This window comes from Bos indicus, chromosome 22 (assembly GCF_029378745.1).
Source record: "Bos indicus isolate NIAB-ARS_2022 breed Sahiwal x Tharparkar chromosome 22, NIAB-ARS_B.indTharparkar_mat_pri_1.0, whole genome shotgun sequence".
Classification (NCBI taxonomy): domain Eukaryota; kingdom Metazoa; phylum Chordata; class Mammalia; order Artiodactyla; family Bovidae; genus Bos; species Bos indicus.
The window spans coordinates 14,854,274-14,863,249 of NC_091781.1; the positions used below are offsets into that span (position 1 = coordinate 14,854,274).

The 8,976-nt window shown below is 44.6% G+C and overlaps 1 non-coding gene across 1 annotated transcript; it reads right to left on the minus strand.

Moving 5' to 3' along the window:
- Positions 1–6,906: 6,906 nt before the first annotated feature.
- On the minus strand, positions 6,907–6,979 carry TRNAG-CCC (transfer RNA glycine (anticodon CCC)). Its single transcript has one exon. It is a non-coding gene; the product is annotated as a tRNA-Gly (tRNA).
- Positions 6,980–8,976: the final 1,997 nt, after the last annotated feature.

Sequence of the window (8,976 nt, forward strand, 5' to 3'; positions counted from 1 at the left end):
CCCATGAAGTGATGGGACCGGATGCCATGACCTTCATTTTCTGAATGTTGAGCTTTAAGCCAACTTTTTCACTCTCCACTTTCACCTTCATCAAGAGGCTTTTTAGTTCCTCTTCACTTTCTGCCATAAGAGTGGTGTCATCTGCATATCTGAGGTTATTGATATTTCTCCCGGCAATCTTGATTCCAGCTTGTGTTTCTTCCAGTCCAGCGTTTCTCATGATGTACTCTGCATAGAAGTTAAATAAGCAGGGTGACAATATACAGCCTTGACGTACTCCTTTTCCTATTTGGAACCAGTCTGTTGTTCCATGTCCAGTTCTAACTGTTGCTTCCTGACCTGCATACAGATTTCTCAAGAGGCAGATCAGGTGGTCTGGTATTCCCAGCTCTTTCAGAATTTTCCACAGTTTATTGTGATCCACACAGTCAAAGGCTTTGGCGTAGTCAATAAGGCAGAAATAGATGTTTTTCTGGAACTCTCTTGCTTTTTCCATGATCCAGCGGATGTTGGCAATTTGATCTCTGGTTCCTCTGCCTTTTCTAAAACCAGCTTGAACATCAGGTAGTTCACGGTTCACATATTGCTGAAGCCTGGCTTGGAGAATTTTGAGCATTACTTTACTAGCGTGTTTTTTTTAATCCTGTAATGTAGGTATTCTTATTCTCATTTTATACATGAGAAATATGAGGTTGAAAGAGGTTATAATACTCACTCGAGTCCAGTCAGCTACTAAACTCTAGAGTTGAGATTGGAACCAGGCCCAGTTGACTCTACTGTTCTTTGCGCACATTTCTACTCTTGCCTGTTTTTACTTCTAAAGTTTCCCTGGGCTAAAAGGCTCTCTTCCTCATCTAAGACCCAGCTCCTTCTGTTGAACAGACCTCTTTTCCTCTTCTAATGGTAGTCAGTACCACCCAAGTTGGTATTTAATTATGTGCTGTCTTATATTTTTCTAATAGTCTCATGCTTGTTAGTCCAGCTATAAACGGCTCTCTGGAGCATGGCATTTCTTTCTGTTTTTCAAATTTTGAAGCATATTTATTTTTGACTAGATATAATATGCTCATGATAAAAAAAAATTGAAATGGTTCAAACGTTCCTTGTCATTCCTGTCTCTCAGCCCTCCTCAGAGATAATACGTTATTTCCGTGTCTTTCTGGGTACACACACACAAAGTATTTATTAATACTGCTTTCTGTAGGTCTACGCCACTTAAAACTGTATTTGATATGAGGATATTGCTGTTACATTGCCAACTCCAGGACCTTCTCTTCCTCAGAAGTTGTGAGCCTCCTTGAGACCATGGAGGTGACTTAAGGGGAGCAGTGGGGATGGTCGGGGCCCTGCAGTCTTGGGAGACCTGATTGCCCTTGGATTATGAGAGAGTTCTCTGGAGAAATGTAAATAAAGTGGAATTTTTTTTTCATAAAAATTTGTATAGTTACAACCCCTGTCACTGCACCACTCTCCTAATTCTCTCCTCGTCTGTCCCCTTCTCATTGCCATCATACCCACATCCTGAAGTCAGCTGTGGGGCCACCTAAAGGAGGGAGAAACGGTCACTCTCTGATGAGGGTTCGCACTCTGTTGGGTATCCTCAGTCAGTCAGCAGTGGAAATATAATCAAGTGTCTTGGCATCAGGGTCACAAATGCCCTGCAGAGTCCAGGATCAAAGACGGATGCTAGAAATGCTTAGATTCTCTGCAGCAAGTAAGGGGTCAGTGAAGGATTCCAGAATTAACTGTGCTTGATATTGAGTCTGTAAGGTAAGACCATATTTTAAAAAGGTGTTAAAATATTAACTGTGAAGAAATGCAGTATATTAATGAATGGCATGAACCATCTTAAAAGATCAGATAACCAAAGGCCCAATTCAGAGAAGCAGAATGCTGGCCAACACAGATGAAACATCCATTCCAGATTCTCCACTTTTAGAGCCATTCTCCAGACTGCAGTTTGCCCCACTGCTATTTAGAATCCCACTTTTATAAACTCCCAACCAGTGAATAGAATTTGTTGAAGGAGCAAGGAAGAGAAACCAGAGGCCTGCTTGGACGAGACTTCTGCTTTCTGAAAAGCACAAACATACTGATAACTCCAGAACTTGGCCCAACATTGTCCAGCTAGAGAACCTCTAATAAGCAGTAAACATTTTGTTTTGTACTACACAGAACCAGGAAATGGAAATGAGTAACATGAACAAGTGTTTTGGGCAAGTCGTTTATTGAGCAAATATTACTGAGCAACTGCCTGTATGCAAACCACCATGTCAGGTCCTGCCAAGGAATGAGAAGTCAGACCTGCGCCCTGCCTTCCTGGAATATTAACCTAGTGAGGATTAAAGGGACCAACCGAGAAAAATCAAGTGAACCAAATCATTAAAGGTTGCTAATTGCTATGAAGAGAATGAACAAGATCAGAAAGGGGGGCCCTCTTTCTAAAGATGCTCACAGAAGGCCTGTTCTAAGAGTAACATCAGTGCTAAGAGCTGAAGGATGAGAAACAGCCTCTTATATCAAGAACAGGAAGAATGGATAGAGGGAAGAGCTGTGCAGACTACCTGATGTGTGAAGAGTTTGGCATGTCTAAGAAGACAAGATTTTAGCAAAATGATCAGGGCATGTGTGGCACCAGTTGGGATTGTAGAGATCGATGGGCCAGATCATTCGATTTTGTCCTAAGTGAGAAGAGGCCACTGAAGGGTGTTCAGTGGAGAAATGGCATGTTTGATTCTTATTATAAGATGATGGTCAACTTCTGGCTACTAAGAGAAAAGGGGGCCAAAGTGGAAGTAGAGAGCATGTTGGAGACTGCCAGCAGCCCAGGTTGGAGATGATAGTGGCCTGGAGAGGGTGGTGATAATAGAAATGAAGAGAAAGTGGATTGAAGATATATTTTGGAAAGAAAAATCAGTGAACTGCTAATGGATTAGATGCAAGGATAATGGATAGGGAGGAGTCAGGGGTAGCTTCCTGGCTTGAATAGCTGAGTTAGTGTTGCCATTTACTGGAATGAGAATAGGTCTGGGGATGGAAAAATCTAAAACTCTATTTAATGTTAACATTTGTACTATGTGTGAGATGTGCAATTAGAAATTTCAAGTAGATGGTTTTATATATGGACTGAAGCTCTGGATGGTCATACCTCAGTTCAGTTCAGTCGCTCAGTCGTGTCTGACTCTTTGTGACCCCATGGACGGCAGCACGCCAGGCCTCCCTGTCCATCACCAACTCCTGGAGTGTACTCAGACTCATGTCCATTGAGTTGGTGATGCCATCCAACCATCCATCATCTGTCATCCCCTTCTCCTCCCACCTTCAGTATTTCCCAACAACAGGGTCTTTTCAAATGAGTCAGTTGTTCACATCAGCTGGCCAAAGTATTGGAGTTTCAACTTCAGCATCAGTCCTTCCAGTGAATATTCAGGGCTTATTTCCTGTAGGATGGACTGGTTGGATCTCCTTGCAGTCCAAGGGACTCTCAAGAGTCTTCTTCAACACCACAGTTCAAAAGCATCAATTCTTCGGTGCTCAGCTTTCTTCGTAGTCCAATTCTCACATCCATACATGACTACTGGAAAAACCAAAGCTTTGACTAGACGGACCTTTGTTGACAAAGTAATGTCTCTGCTTTTTAATATGCTGTCTAGGTTGGTCATAGCTTTTCTTCCAAGGAGTAAGGGTCTTTTTATTTCATGGCTGCAGTCACCATCTGCAGTGATTTTGAAGCCCCCCAGAATAAGGTCTGTCACTGTTTCTACTGTTTCCCCATCTATTTGCCATGAAGTGATGGCGATACCTGGAGCTGTGCATTTGGGAGTGGTCAAAGGAGCAGAAGGTATTTAAAGCTGTGGGAAGAAATGAATGAAATCTCCTAGAGCTGCACTATTTAATACTGTAGCCACTAGCTACATATAGGTATTAAATTAAAAATTTAGGTCTTTAGGCACAACAGCCAGATTTCCAGCACATAGTAACCATATGTGGCAGTTGGCTACCTTATTAGATGGTGTAGGTGTAGAACATTTTCATTATTGCAGAAAGGTCTGTTGGACAGTACTGCCCCCAGAGAGAGTACAGCAAAATATGAGGACCCAGGATGAAGTCTTAAGGAATAAGACTCAATATTTAGGGAATCAGACGGGTGGAAGCACCAGGAATACATGCTAAGAAAGAGCAATCAGGGACTTCCCTGATGGTCCGGGGGCTAAGACTGCGCTCCCAATGCAGGGGGCCCAGGTTCAATCCCTGGCCAGGGAACTAGATCCCATGTGCTGCGACTAACAGTTTGCATGCTGCAATGGACCTGGCACCTCCAAGTAAATAGGTACTTAAAAGAAAAGGGCAGTTAGTGAGCAACTGGCAACATCACCTGTGGATACTTTATGCAAGCAGCAGCTGAAATAAGGTTGACTTTCCAACTAGGACTACAGAGATTGTTAAAATCCTAAATATTCAAAAGCTCCCAGAGTGAAGTTGACACATACTGTTAGATGAAGTCAGTACCTTAAACTGGAGGAGAGAGAGAATGGATAGGAATAAGAACCCATGGAAATGGAACAGTTTGGACTTCCAGAAGAGCATCACGGGAGTTGATGAACCCTAGTAACTCAAAGATAGAAATGTAAGTAGGCAGAGCCATGGAACAACAAGACAGATTTTAGAGGCGTCACAATGAGAGAATGAGCAAAACATGGCAAAAGATAGGTGTTGCAGGAGGATTAAGAAATAGTGGAGATAGATGGCCCCTACTGAGAGAATTCCTAACTGGTCTTTTCCTTACCCGAGGCCCAGAGACAAGCTCTTGGAAACCCTGAGCGAATATCAAAGTTTCCATAGTCTGCGATGAAGGATTTGTACCATGGAAGACCCTTCAATTTGTAGTGACACTGCACACATCTTAAAGTCAGAAGTGGGATAAAATTAATACGGTTGTCCCTTGGTATCCACGGGGGATTGATTCCAGGACACCTCCCACCAAGAGACACAAAAATCCACATATGTTTAAGTCCCTTACATATAATGTCATGGGGGGCTTCCCTGGTGGTCCAGTGATTAGGAGTCCCACTGCAGGGGACACAGGTTTGATCCCTAGTCAGGAAATTAAGATCCCACAAGCCAAGTGGCACGGCTGATAAAGTAAAAGAAAATACCATGGTTTTGCATATAATTTATGCGCTGCAAACTCAAGTTTTGTTTGGGGAAAGTTGTAAAATTTTTTTTTTTTTTTTTGATCCACCATTGGTTGAATTCACAGATATAAGACTGTACTCAGTTCTTAAATTTTGGAGAAATAGAAGGGTTTATATTTTAAAATTGATGATAATTTCTAATAAATTGCAATTAGCAAATATTAAAAACAGTCATTGATTATGGTACAATTTTGTCCTCAAAAATTTCAAAACTAGGACTGGAAAGTGAGGAAATGGAGAAATAGTGAATAGATTTTTTTTTCTCACACAGTGAAAATTAGCTGGCCTGCCAGGAGTCTCTTGGCAGAATGAATAATTAAATCCCTCCTGTTTTGCCACCCAGAGCTAGTGACAAAGATGCCTGTGTGAGAAGCTGCTCAGTTGCAAATGTTCATGTGTTCTCAGTCGTGTCCGACTTCTTTGCAACCCTGTGGACTGTGGCCCTCCAGGCTCCTCTGTCCATGGAATTTTCCAGGCAAGAATACTGGAGTGGGTTGCCTATTCCTGCTCTAGGGGATCTTCCCGATGTAGGGATCGAATCCGTGTCTCTATGTCTCCTGCATTTGCAGGTGGATTCTTTACCACTGAGCCAACCGGGAAGCCCAAGTGTAAATCAGTATCTGCAATTCTGAGCACGTCTTGTGGTTTCTCAGCTAGGGTTCTGTAACGTTCACCTTTTATTCGGCTCCCAGCATCCATTCGCCTTTTCTCTGGGAACAGTAACCCAAATGTCTTGGGGGTAAGTATCCTTTCTCATCCTCTCGGCTCAGCTCTGTCTCCACCTTCAGCTTCACGAGTGGATCCTGTTTGGCTTAAGTCCATCAACCTGCCTATCCCCTTGGCTACAGAGCCACTGAGATCTGAAGAGATATTTACCGGGCTTTCTGAAAGAGAGAGGCTTTTCTTTTTGAGAACAACCACTGGAGATGTTCTCTATCCTCCTTTGTAGGATATGTAGGAAGAAGGTACAAGGCCTGGAATCGTATCCACAGCTGTTCTGTTGGGGTGGGGGAAGTCTGGGCTTCCCGGGTCCAGCATATGGATCATGAGAATGAGGCTAATACTAAGAATACAGTGGTGAAATAGACCCCGGGTCCCTGGTGACATCAGTTGAGCCACTAGCCCAAGCTTACCTGACATAGACCTACCTCTCAACTTATTCCGTGAGCCCATAAACATCTTTAGTTAAAGTACGTAGATTTGGGTTTTCTATCATTTGAAAATTAATCATGCTGATCCTGGCTTATATTTGAAGGCACTGTTTTCTTGGACAGCACCTTAATATCATATTTTCTCTTCGTTGCCACACAAGCTCCTCCTTTGTATTCCATCTCAGTTGCTTGGAGGTTGAGTGTCAAAATAGGTGCCTTTCACACCGCAGCCTTAATTTCATGAATCCCACAGGACTGATGTTTGTCATATCATAACGTACCTTCCAAATTTGATGAAAATCAGCTCTCAATCCCAGATTCTCCAATGGATAACGTCCTCTCTCTTTGAGGTAACTTCCAGGCTCCCCTACCCTACCCATGTGAATATGGGGCTTCGCATATCACCTGTGTTTTAAGGTCAGATCATGTGGAATGCCTAGGTGTTTTTCCTGTCTGCTAGAGACTTTGTTTTATTTATTTATTTTTATGTATTAATTTTGTCTGCACTGGGTCTTCATTGCAGCTCTTGGGCTCAGTAGTTGCGGTATGTGGGATATCTGTTCCCTGACCTGGGATCGAACCCGGGCCCCCTGCATTGGGAGCACAGAGTCTTATCCACTGGACCACCAGGGAAGTCCTTAGAGACTTTGTTTTATAGGACATCGTTTCAACACCAGTTGGAACCAGCTATTGGAACTGTGTGTCCGATAGCTCCCCTAGGAGTAGCAACTGATTTCTCCACCTATCAAGCTTCTGAACTGAAAAACCACAGTTTCCATTCTGTATACAGAGGACATTTTGGAGCATACCATGTCCTGGCCTATATCAAGAGGGCTGCACTGAAACTTGGGGTGCTGTATCTTGAAATTAATATTTTTTCCACCGATGTGGCCAGAAGTTAGGTTAACAGATCCTCTGCCAGCTCTGGTTTAAGACTTTAAACTCCATCCTGTTCTTTTTGGTGGTTGTGACCAGTATCCCCACTCGGGAAAAACTGAGGCAGGCAGGTTCTTCAGGCCGTCTCCAGCATTTATTGCTAGTAGACATGGGGTCGCAAAGAATCAGACACAACTGAGCAACTGAACTGAACTGAGACAGTCTAAGGATGGCCATTGTGGCTGGTGAGATATGACATCTCTTGCTGTCTCTCATTTTTTTCAAAAAATACATTTATTTAGTTGAGCTTTTACGTATTTATTTATTCACTTGACTCCTTTAGGCAGTGCTGGGTGTTTTTTGCTGCCCGGTTCCTCTCTAGTAGCGGCAAGCTGGGGCTCCTCTGTACTTGCGGTGGGCAGGCTTTCATTGTGGTGGCCTCTCTTGTTGGGGAGCCCTGGCTGTAGGTGCAGGACGGGACTAGTCGTGGGTCTCATGTTTGTTGATCCCTGGCATATGGCATCTCCCTGTATGAGGAATCGATAGTTTCCCCTGCATGGCAGGTGGATTGTCTAGCAGTCAGCCACCCAGTAAGCCCTCAGTGGTATTTTGATGGGCATTTCCCTGACGATTAGCATGTTTGAGACTGTTTTCCCGTGTTTTTATGTTTCACTAAACCCTGTGAGTCAGTTTACCTGTTGCAATGGGCTTCAGGCGAGTCTGCGGCTTATGAGTTCTGTTTCTGTTACCCACCCCTAGAGATGTATTGAGGGCAGGTGTCATTGACAGAATTTGCCCCTCAGCACTGGGTCTCAGGTTGCAGTTTCGCAGAATTTCCACAAGGCGGCAGCACTTGGCCTGCCCAGCTCGGCTTGCTCAGGCAACCAGAGCCTTAGAGAAAGGTGATTAGAGTGCAGTGTGCCAGCACAAAGCCCCACGGGCTTGTGTCTCTTGGCCTCTCTCGTGTTTATATATTTCAGTAAACCCTGTGAGTCAGTTTACCTATTGCAGTGGGTTGCAGTGGGCTTCTGGCATGTCTGCCGTTTCCGAATCTTGTTTTGGTTACCCACCTCTGGTGATGTCTTGAGGGCAGGTGACATTCAGTTCAGTCGCTCAGTCGTCTCTGACTCTGCGACCCCATAAATCGCAGCACGCCAGGCCTCCCTGTCCATCACCAACTCCTGGAGTTCACCCAAACTCATGTGCATTGAGTCGGTGATGCCATCCAGCCATTTCATCCTCTGTCGTCCACTTCTCCTCCTGCCCCCAATCCCTCCCAGCATCAGGGTCTTTTCCAATGAGTCAACTCTTTGCATGAGGTGGCCAAAGTATTGAAGTTTCAGCCTCAGCATCAGTCCTTCTGATGAATACCCAGGACTGGTCTCCTTTAGGATGGACTGGTTGGATCTCCTTGCAGTCCAAGGGACTCTCAAGAGTCTTCTCCAAACACACTGCTGCTGCTGCTGCTAAGTCGCTTCAGTCGTGTCCGACTCCGTGCGACCCCATAGACGGCAGCCCACCAGGCTCCCCCGTCCCTCAGATTCTCCAGTCAAGAACACTGGAGTGGGTTGCCATTTCCTTCTCCAATGCATGAAAGTGAAAAGTGAAAGGGAAGTTGCTCAGTCGTGTCCGACTCTTCGCGACCCCATGGGCTGCAGCCTACCAGGCTCCTCCGTCCATTGGATTTTCCAGGCGAGAGTACTGGAGTGGGGTGGCATCGCCGCCTCCGACAGCCCCTAAAAACGCCCTGTGAA